At 39.6% G+C, this 20,572-nt stretch overlaps 1 pseudogene; it reads right to left on the reverse strand.

The window, feature by feature from the left end:
- LOC131347717 (PHD finger protein 21A-like) overlaps nt 1-18,048 on the reverse strand; it is a 31,558-nt pseudogene extending 13,510 nt beyond the window's left edge.
- Between the last annotated feature and the right edge of the window lie 2,524 nt (nt 18,049-20,572).

A 20,572-nucleotide genomic window follows, 5' to 3' on the forward strand; every position in this document is an offset into this window, starting at 1 on the left:
ATGAATCACACGCAGTGTGAATATAAACGCCAGGACTCTACACACAAGTAAAGATATCACTCCAATATTCAATTTTGTTGTTTGTCCCAGACATCAGATGTGTTAGTTTTATAAAATAGGTTTACACAACACTGTATGCCACATTAAGGAATACTGAGTAAATCCATAAAAACAAAAGAATAATAACATATCAAAATAATAACATATTAAAACAAGTCCGAAAACACATTTACATGTTCACTTACAACAATGGTGTTTTTGGGAACAATCCGCACAGGCTCCGTTCCCTGGTTGGCTGGCTTGCTGGCTGTCTGGAGACCTACTGGTGAATTCTGGGGGTCTGAGTTCGGAAGGCTGGGGCGGGGCGTATTAGTGAGGGTGGTAACCATGGCGATGGTGGGCGTAGGCATCATGGCAATGGGAGTGGTGGGTGTGGCAGCTCTCAGCATCAGAGGTAGAGTCTTAGTGGCAATGACTGGAGTCACACTCACTGAGTTCTAGAGAGAAGAAAATCAATCACATCATTCACACAAACTAGCGCACAATACATTACCACAGTAAACACACCTCAGGTTCACTGAACCAAAGAGAAACAGTAACATGCTGTAGCTAATTTACCGATTTTTTCTGAACTTAATTTCTTAAACAGGACGTTGTGATATACATTTTAACTACATCTACAGTACAGTGATGCATAATACATTAGTCTGGCATTTCTAAAGGAGGAAGAGGCAGACAGCTACTTGTGGAGTGTTGAGGTGAGTTGGAGGAAGAGAGCTCTGGTTCTGGTTGGAGATCAATGTGGTAGTTTTGCCATCGGCCTGTAGAGGGAGCTGTGTGTGTGTCTGCAGCCTGATCTCCGCCGAATCCTGCTTCACCAGCAAATCTCTCCTCAACTGCTCCACCACCTTTTTCTGGGGAAAGAATAAAGCCACAATAAAGCTGTGAATACACAACAAGCTCTGTTCTAAAGAGGTGAAAATGTAATGACGGCCCCACAGGCTTGAAGAGGCTCCACACATACACCCACTCAGCCAAGCCTATATTGCTGTGTGGCTTTCAACTCTCTCGTTGCAGCAGTCTATAGCAGATGGTCTAAGTGTTTCTGTTCCTGCTGTGACTGTATTTTATGAGTATATAAAAAGGAGAAATCTCTTGCAATATAAACAGCACTAATGTGAACCCTCTAATATTATGTAAAACCACATCATGGGATCATGGTGCAGTAGGTTATGAATTTGGCTTTACACCTTCCCTCAACACACCTCAGTGCCCTTCTATTGTAAAACCATAATGATTTTCATTTCAGAAGTATCCTGGTTGTACTGTCACAAGGTTAGTAATGCACTAGGTGGATGTTTCTTATGCAATCAACTCTCTGTCAATCACAGTGATGACACAGACATAGCCCATTCTTTGACTCAACTAATGACAAGGGCTTTAAAAGGGAATGAAAGAGAATAGGGGATATGATTGGATAAGCTTTAAGTGTGTGTGTGTGTGTGTGTGTGTGTGTGTGTGCATGTAATGCTCCTTATAGAAATAAAATAGCATGTGAAATCAGATTAATGCAATGCTGAACGCTCTCACATGATGCTATATGAACAGACCACAGAGACCTCAATAAATAGCATGCACTCATAATCATAAGCTCATCTTATAAATCATGAATAATGAACACAGTTAAAAACTCACTCTCTCCATTCCAGTGGCTTCAGAAGAAATAAAATGGACCTAAAAAGATATTTGCTGATACCAGAATTCTATTTTCTTTTCCACATCATAATACAATTGATTGGTTAAAAGCCACAACATGAAAGTTGAATTGTTTTATAAAATACGATTATATTTACTTGTTTTCCCATGACTTCAGATATAAAGTGTTGCAAAGAAACACTCACACCCAAGCGGATATCAACACACCTGAAAACACACCCAGAAACATACCTGAGCTGGCATCAGCTGATGTCAAAAACAGATCTTGAGACTGGTGATTTGACCTACATGCAGGTTACAAGACTCTCGTACTCCATACATAGCAGGAATGCTCAACAGCTTCTGCACTGATGGAATAAATGAGAACAACTGACAGGAATGCTACATGTTTAGCTAAAGCAGACCAGCTGATTTTGAGTTATTTGCGGAAGTCTTTGTTGGCAGTTGTTGCATGAGGATCCAGAAACAGGAGCATGAAGATTATGTAACCCAAAAACATGTTTCATGATCCAGAAGCTCTCGAGAATCTAAAGTTTTCAGGTTTTAAAGCAGTATGTAAAATAAGGAAAGGTACTCAAACTGCCTGATGGTTAACTACCACTGCTACCTTCGTTGCATCAATACAAGCTGTCATTTGTGCACAAAGCAGAATTTCCTGGTTTATGTCTAATTTTATATGTGCTTTAAGATCTTTGCTACAACAACAGCTTTAGCCTTATAATGTTTATTATTAATAATAATAAAATATTAATACTAATAAAGCTCTCTTAAAGAAAACTGGAACAATACATTATTTTCCATAATGTGGTTATTTCATAATTTCTGAATGAAATCTGATCACTGGGCAGGAAATAATGCATGGCTTCTATGTGGTTTTGACCATCAGCACTTGATGGTATGAAAAGTGGGGATTTTAAATCAAATCTGGGCTTTTATGAAAAGTCATTATTGAACCTTTACTCTCTCTCTCACTCGTGGGTGTTTTCAAGATGTATGCAAGTGCTTATGTCCTCCCTCATGGCCAGTATTGGCATATTTGCATGACTGGCTCTTATATGCCCCCACCAAGGAGCAGGGCACATCTACCCCCTCCACATACGCATTGCAGTGCTTAGTCTTGCAATGATTTAAAAAATAAAATAAAAGCTCTTTACCATCAAACCAGTTTATAAAATTCAAGGTAGATTAAGAGAATCCAAGCTGCTCTGTCACCAGTGTATGGCACACAATTTTATACTTGCCAATCAGGTTGCTATGTAGATGGCAACTTCAGCTGTAATCCTCTAGTCTTGCTGAACTGCAAGCATTTTTTTTTCATGATTCCCAATTGCCGCAAACAGAACAGTGCCTTTGCAAGACGACCGTGAGCGCTGCCTCGCTTTCTCTTAGGTGGATTTTATATTGGTCACATTTGCTGTGGTCCGAATCTGAGTGTGTTTGTGCCTGATGTCCCCACAGCATTGGTCTGCTTTCAGAATCGCTTGATTTTATCAAACCCCTGTGCATTCGAGTTCATCTTACATCATTACAAACGTATGGAAACACACACAGTTAGTAATTAGGTGCTATTATGCACAGCAGGGCACCTCAACTGGAAACTAATGATGTTGTCATCAGCTAAAACAAATGAGCTGGTTATTTTACTTTCTGAACCGGACCCGAGTACGAGTTGCGTTCATATTTATGGAAATCGTGTCACAGCTCCAGTGCAACCGAACTCAGACCAGCTCCTACAGGTAGTCTACTGTGGTGCCACTGATGCCTCATTAGGGAGATAATGGTCAATCCCCATGGTCATTCACATTGCTACCGTGGACCAATGTGGTGTCACAGGGGGTGTGGCACCCTTGTATGAGACCTGAACACCCACCCACCCCCCAATCAGAACTGAGAGTAACCAATCTGGCACCCAAGCTTTTCTTCCTGCTCCCCATATGACTACAACATTTTGGTTCACCTGGACATTGTAACAGATCTATCAATCATTAAGGTGGCTCTCTTGACCTTGTGCAAATGCTTTACCATGATTGTGTTCCATGATGATTTAACCGATTGAAGAGTGTTGACTGTACCCGGAGGTGTTGTCCCAGGGAAATGATAAAATCTGCTAGCAGGCTCCCAGAGATGACAAGACCTTGGTTTCCACTGCTGCTTTTGCGAGTGAACAGAGCACACTGGTTACTTCCCCCAAGCTGAAGGGAGTTTGGTGACCCATAGCCTTTTGCCTGTGTTTAGAGCATGTTAACTGAGGGTCCTATCAGTCCATGAAACACTCATAAACACGCTTACTTTACTATAGTATACAGTCCTTGTATGCTCTTAGGTGGAAGCTGGACTCTTGAGTTACCTTTAAGTTAAACATGGGGTTTCTGTTCAACCAAATAAGTTGCAGTGTTCGATGAAGATTAGCCTGTAGCATGTTTTTTGTGCCCAGTACACATCCTACATTAACAAATCAACATAAACTAGCAAGGTCAGCTCTGATGTCACATTCATCTGATAAATAAACTAAACTCAATGGTCAGGGTGGCCATCAATCAGGAGCCTATCACAGGAACACTGGGCATGGATGGGACACCAGTCGATGGCAGAGCATCATGCACATGAATTCACACACTCATTCACACCCAGAGGCAATTTATCACAGTCAGTCTACCTACTGGCACGTTGGGGAGGCATGTTAGGAGGTGGGGGCGAAACCGGAGAACCAAGAGGAAACCCACACAGATATCATTTATAGAATCCATTTATATTTTCACTCGTTGTACACTTGCTAAAGATGCTTTACTCTAACTGGATTCTGAGCTGCTTCATCAATGTACTTGGATATAAAGCTCAGTAGACGCTCGGTCCTTGTTATAACATCTTCTGAAATCATCTCTGAAATCAGGCAACAGTCATTGCTGGTACTGTTACATGTGATTTTGTTTTGGTTCATTTAATTTAAGAATGCACATGTGAAGAATTTCATCTATCACACACTTCCATGACATACAAAATGAAATTATGTTTAAATTTACAACCTAGGATTTCACCACAGCTGCCATACTGATCTATTTGGTTAGCCTGAGTTTAAATTTTAAGCCAGACTTTCCTGTGCTGACATATTAAACCGGCCCATCATTGGGGGCTGTGACTGATTTGGTATGGTGTTGCTTTATGTTGCTTTATCATGCAGAAAGACAGAACATGGCCTAATTATTTCTGTCACACTTCATTTAATGTGTAGCTAATTCTGTGTTTCTCACAACTTTGTGGATGTTTTTGTGGATGAGCTGTGTAATGGGGCAAGACGCCAGGATCGCAAGGCTACCACATGGTTTCAGAAGCATCCATATACACTTTTCAGCCAAAAGTATGTGGACATCTGACCATCACACCTATATGCTGTTCTTCCCCAATCTGCTGCTCACAAAGGTGGAAGCACACAATAGTCTAGAATGTATTTGAATGCTGTCGCGATATATTTTCTTTCACTGGAACTAAGGGACACAATTATAATACATCATGACCCCTGTGCACAAAGTGAGCTTGAGGAAAACATTGTGAGCCTGACAGAGCCCTGAACTCAACCCCAAGTGGAACACTGACTGCACCCCAGACCTCCTCACCCAATATCAGTGTCTGATCTCAATAATGCTCTTGTGGTTGAATGAGCACAAATCCCCACAACCATGCTCCAACGTCTAGTGGAACGCCTTCCCGGAAGAGTGGAGCTTATTGTAATCTGCTCTGGGATGTTTAAAAAGCACATATGGGGAGATGCCAGGCATCCAGAAACATTTGGCAGTGTAGTGTACAGTAACTCTTTGACAGAAACTGCTATAATAGACAATACAAATTTCTGCAGAAACTATGATTTTTTTTTTAGAAAGATTATTAATCTTGGTACGCTTTGTAATGATTTGTGCATGGTGCTGTGCTTAGGTGTGTATAGAAACACTTTGTCAGGCATACACAGTGTGAAACAGTGAATAAGTACTGCAATAAATGATGCAGTCTCTCTCTCCTTCTGCTGAAGACATACTACCTGCTTTTTCTAATGTTCTTTCTTTGTGCTTAATGTCATTTTATTTTTTATTTGATAGCGATAATACCTCAACACACACACACACACATCAAGAGAGTAGCTGTGAGGATCTTTCTGCTTGCTGTCACTCTCTCTGTGCTGGTATTTAACCAGCTCTGAGCCTCCGATTAAAATTCCACTCACACTGCCTGCTTCCTCACACACACATGCACCCCACATTTCTCTCTCTCAGCACTAGTGCACATCTAGTCATTAGGAACAGCATGGAAGTGCTGATCGGGCTCTCACAGGCACATTCACAAAGCATTCTATCTTTCATTTCAATTAACCCAAACTTAGACAATCACGATAAGAGAGGAGGGGTGCGTGAGTGTGTGTGTGTGTGTGGGGGGGGGGGGGGGGTGCATGGCCAGGAACATGGCTATCTTTTATGATTCATCAAAAAAAAAAAAAAAAAAAAAGATGTTCACACACACACACACATTTTTTTCTATATCCAGGCCAGTGAGTTTTACAAAAACCTCATACAGCTTATCTGCAGGGTTTTGTGCATCTGCGGCTGTGGCTTTCAAAACCTTAAACAAAACAGATCAGATGCCACACACTGCTCAGTCCAATACCTGAGACACAGCTGAAGCACTGAAACAGCTGCTGTTTTATAGCTTCACTCCAAATAAGCAGACAATATTCAGGCCTACACAGAAATTCAGGGAAAGAAATTAGAGGGTAGAAAGAAAAAAAGGAGGGAGAATACTTTAGTGCCGAGTGCTTCTCTCAAACATATACAATTCAGGCTAAATTACAGTAGCTGTGATCTCACTTTTTCCCTTTGAGGAATCATGATTATCACTCCACCTTATTTGTGCTAGTGCTGCTGTTTCTGCATGAAATCAGAAGAGGTGGCTCTTGAGTTTAAGAGCAGGAGGAGGTAGAGGCATGGGGTGTGAATGTCCTATAATAACACACCCTGGGTCATTATTAATTTGAGAGCTATTCTTCAGTGAATGATAGAAGTGTTTGGAGAGATGTTCTCTGCCAACTTCCTAATAACAGAACTGTGAAGATCAGTGAGGAAAAATCACATAGTGCCACATCCCCAAACAGCACAAGACCTGACTGTGGTTTTTGTAATTAATATATAACAAAGCTATTTTGATCGAACTACAATTAAAAAGACTACTCTATCTAGCAGAAGATGAACGCTATCTATGTAACACAATGCTAACAATAAAAGTTACCCAAGAATAAATGAAACATTTTGGTGCTATTAAAGGCTACGTACAGAGATGGAACAGGATAGCAAAAGTAACACAGAGTTTAAATAAGAGGACTTGATGTGAGGCTACCGCATTCATTCATCTTTCAGCAACTGCTTTCTCCAGGTCCAACTTTTTTGTATACTATGAGTATTATGTGCTACTGAGTATTATGTGATACAAAAACATGCTCACATTCAATTTCCTCTTCAATGTTCAATGCATTGCTTTATTAGCTTTAAGAGGAGTTGAAGGACTTGATACACAAAACCTTGTATAGCACACAAGCTAAAAAGCACAGATATTCATGCACACACACAGACACACACACAGAGTAAACACTTTGTTATGACTGAAAAAAAGAAAATACCTGCTACACAAACACACACACACACAGTAAACACTTTGTTATGACTGAAAAAAAGAAAATACCTGCTACACAAACACACACACACACAGTAAACACTTTGTTATGACTGAAAAAAAGAAAATACCTGCTACACACACACACACACACACACAGTAATTCTGACTGGTTGTGAGAAACTCATGTACTCTACCTGTTGCTAAGAAACAAAGTCTTTAACCCCGTCTCTCCCAGGCTAATAATAATCACAATACTCTGAAACAAAAAAACTCTACTAAATCCATTGCAATTAAACCATTAAACATATTAACCCAGGACACATGTTCCTATACTGTATAGACAGCAAAACACAGAGAGACACAGGAAGACCAGTATGCAGATGTCGAAGCAAATAAAGCGATGGAGGAAGCATAGAGAGAGATGATGGAGCTCAGGCAGGGTCACAACCTCATTTATGTCTTTCTAAATGAGGACCTAGCAGCAGTCCTTTGCACTAATAACTGGTGGTGTTTAAAAGAATTCTCAGCGTGAGTGAACAGAGTGAGCGAGAGAGTAAAAGCGAGAGAGGCAGGAAGAATGAGGGAGATCAATAAGCGACAGGTGGAAAGTGTTTTCTTGAGGAGATTTCACACTGTGTGACTATACAGCTCGTCAGACACACCGCAGAGAGACTGCTCTCTCGCGCTCTCTCACTTCCCCTCTGTTGCTTGACTACCTTTCTTTTCACCTTCTCCCACTCAAAAGGCTCTACTGCTACAAAATCTACATTCAGCACAAGTGCCAGGTTCCACTGTGCCACTACAGCCGCTCTGTGCTGTATTTACTGGTCTAGCATCAGTTTTAATTCATCAAAAGTTTCTAAACAAATTCTATTGCTGAATATTAAGACAGGAATAACTGACTAGGCCTGATGCCAATGTGTGTGTTCACAGTTTCTCCCAATTGCTTATACACATTTCTGTAAACAATGTCTCACTTTCTAAAATGTTCGAACACAGAACGACACAAATATACTGTGAGCAAAATGAATCACTGGCACCAGGAACGAAATGAAAACAAAATGAAATGTTTATATCAATATACCACATTTACTTACAATATGTATGCTATTCATGCTGTGTTGAAGATTGCTATAAGTTAAGTTGTTGGACTCCTGCTCAGAAAGGTTGGGAGTTTGAATCCAGGTCCATGAAGCTGCCACTGCTGGGCCCCTGAGCAAGGCCTATAACCCTTAATTGCTCAGTTTTATAAAAAGCTGAGAAAAAATGTAAGTTGCTCTAGATAAGGGTGTCTGCCAAATGCTGTTTGAGAACATATATTTTACAATATACGCGCTGGTGTCAGTGTGAACGCTGTATGCATTTATTCAGCCCTGATGGAGGAGCTGAAGTCCCTGCAGTGTTGCCCATAATGTGGGAATACACCATGGATGAATGCACTGGAGGGCACCACACACACACACACACACACACACACACACACACACACACACACACACACACACACACAGGGGTAATTTAGACTAAGCAATCCACCTACTGGCTGATTTTGCCAGTTGCATGATCTACTAGTGTAAACCGAATTTCATTTTATTTCATCACCTTGACAGAAAGCCCTTCTTTTACTCTTCTATCCACCTTTCAAACTGCTCCTCTGTTCTTTCTTCTATCTTTCTCTCTGTTTTCTCCAAAATTCTCCACCATTAAGCAGTCTTTCTTTACTTTACTTATTATAAGCTGTATGTATATGAAGCCATGAAGACAGTAAAACCACGTCAAGTGAAGATGTGCTCTCGTGTGTTTTTCCAGTTAACAGACCATCTCATTATCCTCATGCAGTGTGACTCCTACATAGTTTGTCCAGGCCTTTGCGTGTTTTTGCCCCACCAGACACTTACCCACTCTTCCAGTTCCTCATAATCCCTGTCAGCATTTCTGGCATTTGGCAGACACCCTTATCCAGAGTGACTTACAATTTACCTCATTTTATACAACTGAGCAATTGAGGGTTAAGGGCCTTGCTCAGAGGTCCAGCAGTGGCAGCTTGGTACACCTAGGATTTGAACTAACAACCTTCTGATCCCACTCCAACACCTTAACCACTACACTACCACAGTCGATTTTCATAGATCTATGAAAGTGTGAGAAACCTCCTCCTTCCTGAGATAATGCCACTGGCTCTTTATCTAGTCTCAGGTGCAATGAGCTGCCTTCTTCACATAAATGCATAAGGTTCTTTTTTTTTTTAAACTACAGTAACAAGGTTTTTTTTGCATGTTTATCGGTTCTGCTACAGACGTTTTCTAAGAGCTCAGTTGATGATTGGTGGTTTAAAGCACTGCTTAGAGAACAGAGGCAATTTGGTTATCGAGAATTGTGTGCCAGAGGGCAAATAGGAAACAACGGTTAGACATTTCGAGTTTTATATATTAGCAGCTTCTGGTAAGATTGAAGTAATCACTACTACAAGACGAAGTTTGCTCTGCTTCACTGCAATTAGACAGATCACTAAAGAATAATACTGTAAAACCAAAAATCAACAAATTACTCCGCACAAATTAGCTAGTATCTTCCCCTTCACAATTAAACTGTCTTTAACTGTCTCTCAGACCCAGCTCTCTCTCTTTCCCTCTCTCTCTCTCTTTTAGAGAGTCAGATGTCTTTTGTCTCTTACCTGTCGCTCGCTCAGCACTGTGATCTTGGCCTGAAGGTCATGCAGCTGTAGCTTCAGCTCAGCATTCTACACACAAAAGAAACACCCACATCACCACTGACACTCCCTTTGAGAAATCATATCTGTGTGTGTCTCTACATATGTATTAATATGTTTACACGCTGGTTCGGCTCTCACCTGTGGATCTTGCTTCATCTGTGCAACTAGCTTCTGCAGAAAGAATGACATTGAGACAAAGAATAAGTGTGTGTTTGTGTGTGTGTGTGTGAGTGAGAGAGAGAGAGAGAGAGAGAGAGAGAGAGAGAGAGAAAAGCAAACAGAAAGAATAGTCAGAACACAGATTATTCACAGCACTTCTTATACTTGGCTAGCCAAGCGGAGTGTAATTCAGGCTGTTCACACAGTGACTCTTACAGGCAGAGAGTGAAACTGCAAGCAGCAGCACAAATCCAGCCTTCATACAGCTCTACTCCATGTTGGAGTGCAGGATTACAGGATTTTTATTTTTATTTTTTGCCTTTGTGGAGAAATTAGACTGAACTGAAAAACATAAAAAAAAGCCAGAAAATATTCATGTGTGGGTCCTCTTCAAAAACAAACAAACAAATAAACAAAAAACAAAATGGTGTATAAACAATATAGTGTATTAATGCAAACGATGCCCAAGTAAAAAAAAGTTACAAAATAAAAATAAATAAATAATATAATTTGTTATTTATTATCATAAATGAAATGTGAACATTGAGTAACTTAAATATTTAACATAAAAAGATTCAACTCATTTTCATTATTAAGTCTTAATGTTTTAAACCCCACATGGCTTCCTCTTCACTAAATAGTGAATAATATTAAACTGTAGCAAAACATATGTAGTGCACTGTATGGCCAGGAAAACGACAGTAAAGATGATGATATTATATATAAGATAGTCTTTACTACTTGCATAAACTTTTAGGACACCTAATAGAATAGTTTCTTTCATTAGCATGTAGGTGTATCAGAAGCTCACTTCATCATGCTTCATGAGCACACCCCTGACTCATGATTCACCGATGCTGAAAACTGCTGGGTGAGAAAAGTAGCTCTTTTTGTATATTAAGAGTGAAACCTGAGAGTTATCACTAACAGTGTATTTGGGATTGTTTTTCCTGTAATGGAACTGTGTTTCCTATTTAATGCCGTGTTACGTTTCACTTCATTAACTGGCCCTTATGGTATGTCAGGATAGATTTATTCTGTTTTGAATAGATTATGGATGGTGAATATGGCATTTAATGATTTCTACGATGCTGTCGCTCTGGTTATGGGCATTGTGGGCTAGTTCCATTTGAGAGCTGACTTTAGCCCTGTCTCAAATAATCCCCTAAACCCTTCAATCCTCCTTTAAAATCCACATTTTGGTGCTAAAGGCAAATTGAAAATATCTTCTTTAATGCCAAATGATATTAAACTAATGCAGAACTCCCCAGTGAGCAGTCATATGATTTTCATTATGAAATTGTGAATGCCAACATTACTTGGAATGTTTACCTCCATATGCTACATAAGAACCAAAGAATGTGGCAATAGCCTGTAAATAGCTATTATTCATAAATTTAGACAAAGCTCAATGTCCTATACAGGTACTGATGTGTATGAAAATGTTCAGACGCGTTTTGACAGCCACAAATGGTGTGTATAACTTCATCATCAAGCCCTTCTGCCTGTATCAGAAATCAGAATCATAAGAAAATTATTTTGGGGGAAAAAAGGCAATCTCTGGAGCCCAAAAGTGAAATAACGTGGCTATTGATTCATTATTTTTCCCATTTTCTTTTGTCGTTATAACGTATAGTATGTTTTCCACTTTCAGGATTTACACAGGATTTCTCGTGGCAGGATTTTATTACCTGATGAATCTGTATCTCCACTTTTAAAGCCTCCTGTAGACTCTGTAGCTCCATCATCAAGCCCTTCTGCCCAAATTCCACACCTCCCTCAGCCTAGGGGTACAGAGACAGAAAGTGAGAGACAGTGGTTATATAAGTATGCACATCCTTTCATAACCGGGGGTGTGGCTGGTTTCAGAAAGAAACAATCCCATTCAATCTCATGTTTAAGAGTGATGATAATACAGCTGTTATCACTACAGTTTACTCTGATTAACCCCAAATCAGCTGTTTCTGTGGGATTTTCTTCACATCCTGTTGGTTTTATCTGACTGCTAAAGCTATGGTCCACAAAGAGCGTACAAAGCATATATGGTACCTCGATCAGGAGAGGGGTATAAAAGAATCTCCAAAACATTAGATCAACAAATCCACAAATACAGAAAATGGAGCACCACAGTGGCATCACCCAGAACAGGATGTTCCTACACAATTAATAAGAGCACAAGACAAAATCTTACCCGGGAGGCTACCAAGATTACAGCAACATTAAAGGAACTGCAGGAATATCTGACAGGAGCTGATTACTCTCTGCATGTGACAACAAGCTCTCATATTCTTCACATGTCTGGGCTATGGGGTAGGCTGGCTGGACGGATGACCTTTCTCATAAAAAATAAATAAATTCCAAACTCAACTAAATAACCCCAAACCATGTGGCAAAATATGTTATGGTCTAATGAGACCTAATTCTAAAAGGTTTAATGCAAAAAAGCACATCACCCAAAGAGCAGCAGAGCCACGGTGCAGCATGGTGGTGGCAGCGCTGTGCTTTAGAGATGCTTTTCTTCAGCCAGAAGTGGGGCTTTTATCAAGGTGGAAAGAAATCAAGAATAACTACAGCTCATATTAGTGTAACACCTTCAGGTGACTGTTAATATGAGAAGGAATTTCACCTTTCAGCACAACAATGACCCAGAGCATACAACAAAAATCAGCAAAAAACAGCTTTAACCAACAGAAGATCAATGTTTTGAATAAGCTAGTCAAAGACCAGACCTGATCACCAAAACCTCTGTGGGGTGACCTGAAGCAGGCTGTGCATCTGAGATGCCCTGAAAAGCTGATGGATGGAGTATGTTTTTGCAAAAAAAAAAAAAAAAGAGTGGTAAAATATTGCTGAGTTGTGTAGTGGCACACTCAAAAGGCGCTTATAACAAAGGTGTGAAAACTTGTGCATCAATTTATTATTCTGTTATTTATTTTATTTTTTATTAATATTGTTATTGTTTTGTTTTTCCTTTTTATATCGACTCTATCTCTACATGATTTAATCATTCTTTTGATTTACAATGGATAATAAAGGTTATTGGTTGTGGTTACACAGATGCAAGTTTTTAAGCTTCTAAATTTAGGATTAGGTGTTGAAAATTCTCCGAAGTAACTGAGTACATTCAACTAAAATGAATATAGACATGAAATATATGTGTTCAGGGTTTTTTCTGAGAAAGCTTTAGAAGAGGTGAGTGCACAGCGATCCAACAGGACAAATCAAGAAAGGTCATGGCAGTGTGAGGTTTTTACTATAATAATGCACTTTAAAGAACAGCTAGCAAAAGCTCACGAGGAGGGTTGCCAGGTTTTGGTGAAATTCCCTACCTACTTCTCAGAAAGCACACAAAGACATGAAACTAGCCTAAAAATGTTTGGACATGAAAAAGTCAGACACATTTTCTCTTCTTTCTCAGTGTTCTGGGGGTTCAGGATATATCAGGTTCTGATTTTCAGTATATACTTGCAATACATATATTATACACAGAACATGGCAACACTGCTTGCAGGGGAAAAAGTTCATTAACATGTTAAAGGAGCTAGAGAGCTAGAGAGACACAAGTGACTTACTGCTCTCCAAAATAAAATGATATTTCTACTATAGTTCTACATACTGTGCACTGGACAGACTCTACAGATCTCTACAGAGCGTGCTACAAAAAAAAAAAATCAATTATTTAAAAAAAAAAAAAAAAAAAAAACCTTTCTAAATAATGGTTATTATTTCTGGCACTTTTCAGAACATAACAGTGCGATTATAATGAAATGCAGCTCCCTCTTTGACTTGCAGAGGCACGGCATGTGTGACCCTGCTTTAGTGTAGATAATGAAAACGTGTCCAGTGAACTTTTCTGATCTTTCTGCAATGTAAGAAATTCAAAGAGGAAGTAAATCTGGATAAGATTAGCTGGCAAGTGTGGTGAACTGTAGCATAAATACAGTTATGTGATTTGGGGAAGTCATCAATGCTTTGAAACATAAGGTTCGTCCCAAATCACATATTTCTACACGATTCTATACCATTCTGTAGTATAGTGTGAGGAGGAGAGTTTTCTTAATGATTTTCTCAAAAAAGAAAAAAGATTGGATATTTTATGCACTCCACACTTGCTAGCAGCGTCACATGAGGTGTGTTTCACATTATTTGCCATGAACAGGGATAGGGCTTCTACTTCTGGCTAGAGTTAAGGTTAACAGTTAAGGCTCTGGGTTGTTGTTGGGACGATCGAGGTTCAAGTGGCAGCGTTGCCAACCTGCCACTGTTGAGCCCCTGAGCAAGGCCCTTAACCCGCACTGCTCCAGGGGCGCTGTATCATAGCTGACCCTGCGCTCTGACCCCAACTTCCTCTGCTGGGATATGCGAAGAAAGAATTTCACTCTGCTGTAATGTATATGTGACAAATAAATGCTTCTATCTATCTAGTGTTAGTGTGTAGTAGGTCATTTGGGACGCAGCTATGCATTGGTCTAATTTGTGAATAAAGAATTACTTTTTAACTTGTTTTCCTCCATTTCCAGGGCATAGTAATATGACTAATATAAATAAAAATAGTTTTGGTATAGACCAAGCCTACTTTTCCCAGTTTAAAGCCAAATAGCCCATGAAAACAGATCTGAACATTTTGAGCACTAGATACAGATAACAGCACTGCATTCCACCTCTGTAATACACTCACACTTCCATACTACAGTTACATGACATCTGTATAACACTATGCATGTGTGTTTATTGTTTGAAGAGGATGTTGTGTACTGATGTATGCGGTTCACTTAAACATTACACTTCAGCTTGCACATGTTTAACCTATAAACGAAAAAATGAAAGACGAACCACTGGATCACATCTGTCATCTGATCTCTGTTTCACCCCAAAGCACAGTGTAGTGTGTTGTGTACCTTCACAGCGACTGCTGTCTTGAACACCATCCAACTGGCAGTGTGGGGGAGCCTGGAAAGATGAAGGGCAGATATGAGTCACACACACACACACAAACACACACACACACACCCCAAACAAAAGCCTAATTTTGAAATACATTTACAAACACTACTTCTTGATATGGTCACTATTAGGTAACTCCCTAACAGACAGAATCACCTGACCCTAACCCAAAACCCCTCGCGGACACCAGTGAGCGACTCAACCCCACGCTAACACCATAAATTATACAACATGCATCGCTGACCTGATACTTAACTGCAATATAGAGAACTGTGTGGATTTTCAGCAGCTGGCTGAGTGTATACTTTACAGAAAATGAAAGGTTTGCAGCCTGCTCCACACGATAAACTGCTTACAACCAAGTCAAAGATATTTACTGTTGATCAGCTGATATATTTGTGGATTTTTGGCATCAGTATAAACACTAGTCTCTCACACTTTTATTATATAAAAATATTAAAAAAAAAATCTGTTACTGTGTCCTGGCTAAATATGAACATATTATTTTGAAAAATATGACAGTATATATGTGTGTGTGTGTGTGTTTTCAGGTGTCTCACGATACCAAGTGGTTAATGTATGTGGCATGTTTAAGAAGTTACACAATACACCTTCTTTGTTATAGGGTTAACTCTTGTACTGAATCATATGGTTGGCTAGCTGACTGAAGAGAAACTACCTACACTGACATTAAGCCAAAACTAACAATAAGCATCATCACAGTCTATAAACTACACAAATACAACCTAATTATAACAGCAAAGGAATTGTTCACTGAGACAGGGACTTGAGTTGAAAAAGTACTGCTCAGTTGGAGTGACAGTTTTGTGTAACACGTTGCGTAACTATTTGTCAAACTCTTCTGTGAAAAGCTGACATGTCAGCTGGCATCAAATGAAGATAAAGCTAAACTTATCCATAACCCTAACCTCAATATCCACATATATATATATTTGTGTGACAAAGTTTGATACCAAAAAATCTGTCACTGAATATTACTGCACTTAACACCCTGACATGCAGACAGAGAAGTGACTTCATACGACTCACCTCATAATGTCGATTCTTGTCTCATTTTTCTCCCATCAAGGTTAAAGTGAAGAGACATTTGACTTCATCAGACACAAACACAGTGGCGGGCTACATGTCTGTCTCTCACTCTACCGAATTATCCAAGCACACAGTGATAACACTAATGCTATGAGCTGATGTTTAAGGAAACTTCTTCCATCAACATGCTGCTCTATTTTCACACTGGTTTTCTACATTACCCACAATGCTGTTTCGTGGTGCCAGTGGGATTTAGCCCCTGCTCAATCTCTAACTCAAGAGAGCAATGCAGCAGCACTTTAGTCTCAAACACTTTAACTCAAACAGATCAGCTTCTAAAGCACCAACTTTCATGCTAATATCGCCTCGTAGATCACAAAAACAGTGTTGCATAAATAAAATCGCACAAATACGCACTTTTCTACACCGTTTTGTAGTATAAATAGAAGAAGTGCACTTCAAATACCAGGATGATGTGGAATGTTGGTCACTTCATGCACTCAGCAGTCATAGCTTTACTTACGTAGTGGCAGAGGGGCGGGGCTCGCAGGAGCTTACTATGTTGGATTTGGATCATGTGAGCTGAAACAGTCCACAGAGAGACGATTGCGACGAAATTTAATTGGTGAAGAAATTGATTTTTGTGTATTCTGTGTTAATGACGTCATTAACCATCGACTGGGAAACGTCATAAACATCTTTCATTTCATTGTCTGTACCACTTATCTGATCTATCGTGGCTTTGTTTCGGGTCACGGGGAGCCTGTGCCTATCATCATCCAGCATCAAGGCTGGATACACCTTGGACGGAGTGCCAATCCATTGCAGGGCACACACACACTCATTCACACACTACGGGCAGTTTAGAGACTTCAACAAGCCTAGAAGCATGTCTTTGGACTGTGGGAGGAAACCCACCAAGCACGGGGAGAACATGCAAACTCCACAAACACATTGAACAGGACTCGAACCCAGGAGGTGTGAAGCAAATGTGCTAACCACTAAGCCACCATGCCGCCTGTCTTAAACATCTTTTAGTAAAAAAAATGTTAGTGTTCCATTTGAGACGATAATAACTAACCCTTCTGAATTCATCCACTAGACAGTAAAGTGCATATTGAAGGTGTCATGTAGCTGTGCTGCATTCTGCAGCTTGGAGTCTGATGTTTTCCGTCTCATCAACGTCTACCTGGATTTCTCAGCAAAAACTGAACGTTATCCCACATGTTTTAAGACTATTGAATTTTTGTCAATGCGGCAAACAACATCCCAAAGGAGTCATGACTATACAGCACCGAACAATTTCGCATCAGATCCACTAAGCAAATCACAAGTATTCTGCTATAAACATGTGCTAATGGGTTTCAGAGAGACTGTAGTGGAGTGAATCTGAGATAAGCAGAAATGTATTTACTGTTCCAGAGTGAAATTTAACTCAGAGGCAGGTTGGTGGAGATACAAAAAAAAAAAAAAAAGCAATTTCCACCTCGGAGCCGTACCACATCGGTCATTCCCTTTCTTTGTTGATTAACAGTTAAAAATAAACACAGGCAGGTTCTGACTCATCAACACCATGAGAGCATGCTTGCTGATGTCTCTGCCGCATGTTAGCATTCAGGTTCACTGCTAATTTAACATGGCTAATAATGAGCTATTTATCTATTTATAAAGAGGCTGGACAGTCAGGTACATTTACCAAACATGACCAGTGAGAACATGTTTGAACTTTAAGTGTACAGTAGTATCACATCCCATGCAAGAATGATGCAACAGGAAGCGAGTTCCAGTCCCTTCCAAAAGTATTGGAACCGCACGGCCAACACTGTTGGTTTCCCCCCCCCCCCCCAATACATGATATTATACATCTCACCCATATATCATCAGAAATAGATAGATAAATTGCATGCTGTATATCTTACAAATAGTCTGCATACAAATTTTAGAACATGTGACTAAAAAATGTTTCTTGTTGCCATGGGGTGTCACATTAAATTGTTTAATCAATTAATAGCTTTGAACATTTATGTTTGGTCTTGGATTTCACTTGTTAATGCTGCATTTGGTGTTAAAGGATTAAACCAAAGTTAAGACCACAGAGCTGTCTACAGGAGAAAAGCGAGCCATTCTGAACAATGGCTTCGAGAAAAAAAGAAAATCAGTCAGAGCTACTGCACAGGCATCGGCCAATCCCCAATATAGTCTAGAGTGTATGAAATTAAGTTCTTGAACCAAGATGATGCTCTACCAAAGTGATGGAAAAACTAAAGTGTGGAGAGAAAAAAGGATCTGCTAATGATCCAAACCAGACAAGCTCATAGATCAAGCATGGTGGAGGTGGTGTCATGACTTGGGCTTGCATGGCTGCTCCTGGAACAGACTCAGTAATCTTTATTGATGATGAAACTCATGATGGTAGCAGCACACTGAATCTAATCGGTAGGAACTTCATCATGCAGCAAGACTATGATCCAAAAACACACTTGCCAGCTCTACAAAGGACTTCATCAGGAGAAAAAGTGGAAGGTTTTAGACTGGCCACGTCAGACCTATACTTTTGCTCACTTGAAAACTGGCTTGTCTGATACCAAAAGGTGCCATGTCCCAAGTCGTTCAGCACACCTGGATATAAATATCAGGAAATGAAAGCTGAAATTCTGATCTATCGTCTCATATTCATCTTCTGATCATCTTTTGATCATCAAACCCAAATGTCTTCAGTGTACAACAAAAGCAATAGAAATGGCCTTGCTGTTCTAGTACTTTCAAGTTTCATTCTGTTCTAACACAATGTTATTTGTTGAACTGAACTCTGATTTCTGCAGTCTACATCACAGGCCAGAATTTAATACTTGCATCATCAGCATTAAACAGAACAAGAGTATTAAATCCGATGCTGGAAGACTGATAGCATTTAAGGGAAGATGTGAACACTGCTTCATCACTGGTTCAGTGTCATTTTGGTGGATGGAAGTTTCTTCCGGGATGAATTATGAGGCTGTGTTTGCCTTTTTTGTCTCTGTGAATCATGTCTAAAATCAGAAACTGGTAGGCCTGATGAAGAATTGAAATGTAGATGGGGAGAGGGCAGCAGCATCTTATGACCTCAGATTTTGGTGAGGCAGGCCGACGTTAATAATAGCTTCAAACAAATTTGGAGAGTTTCTCATACTTGACTGTATGCTGTAGACTACTATCGTGTGAATTTTTAGATCAACCCCATTAGTTAGGAGTCCAGCATACAGTCTAGCAGCTCATTTTACTCAGAGGTTGTAGACGTTCTTTCAGCTGTGTTCGAGATAATGTTATTAACCAGGGTAGACAGGGTTTCAGCAAATCTTTTAAATATACCTCTCAAACTACATGAATGACCTGAAACAAGCCCAAAAATCTGCCCAAGAAAAAATTGGAACAACATTTTTCTTCAGCTTTTGTGTGGTCAATCAAGCATTCCCCATGTATTTCTTATATGGACATTACCCACTCCATAATCCCCCTTTCCCTCCACCAATCTGTGCAATATATCTTAAAACAGAGATCACAGAAATGTATTAAGTTTAATCCCAATTATTTGCTATAAAACCTAATCTTTTGCAGGCGCACATGGAGCATATCAATGGAAGTCTTTGTTATCTGTCTTATACCATCTAACACTCAGGTCTCCATCAGTGAGAAATTTAATAAGCTCAATAAGACAGACTTCATGTTAAAAGGAATTTCATGCTTCATTTTAAAAAGTAATTTATAATGTATAATAATGTAATAAAAACAAAACTGATTTCTTTGAAAAAAATTGAGCATATAATCCACAGTTATAGAAAGGAAACAATTTATAATCACACGCTCCAGTGTCACCCAGATGAGGATGAGGTTCCTCTCAAGGTTTCTTCCTCGTGTCTCAGGGAGTTTTTCCTCTCCACTGTCACCTCTGACTTGCTCATTAGGGATAAATTTATAAAAATTTATATCCTGAACTTATATATTTCTGTATATCTTCTTTTTGACACCGTACACTGTGAAGCACTATACAAATATGCTTTTATTGAACCGAACCCTTATATCATTGGTCACTCATTAGTATCTGATTAGTCATTAGTATTTTGTTGAAATTTAAAATGTATGAAGTGAACACAGATGCGTATTTGTTGAATGGCTGATATGAACAGTGGGGCTCCGTCACACCTGCCCCTACAGACAAGCCACCCCTGGGAATAGGTAAAGCAAAGTCTGAGTGCAATAATGCCTATATGATATTTAGAAAGCCTTTATGCATCTTTAATGCCAAACGATATCATTCTCATGCACTAGAGCACTGCTGCTCCTAGCAAATGTTACCAGATA

Source organism: Hemibagrus wyckioides, linkage group LG27 (genome assembly GCF_019097595.1).
Source record: "Hemibagrus wyckioides isolate EC202008001 linkage group LG27, SWU_Hwy_1.0, whole genome shotgun sequence".
Lineage (NCBI taxonomy): Eukaryota > Metazoa > Chordata > Actinopteri > Siluriformes > Bagridae > Hemibagrus > Hemibagrus wyckioides.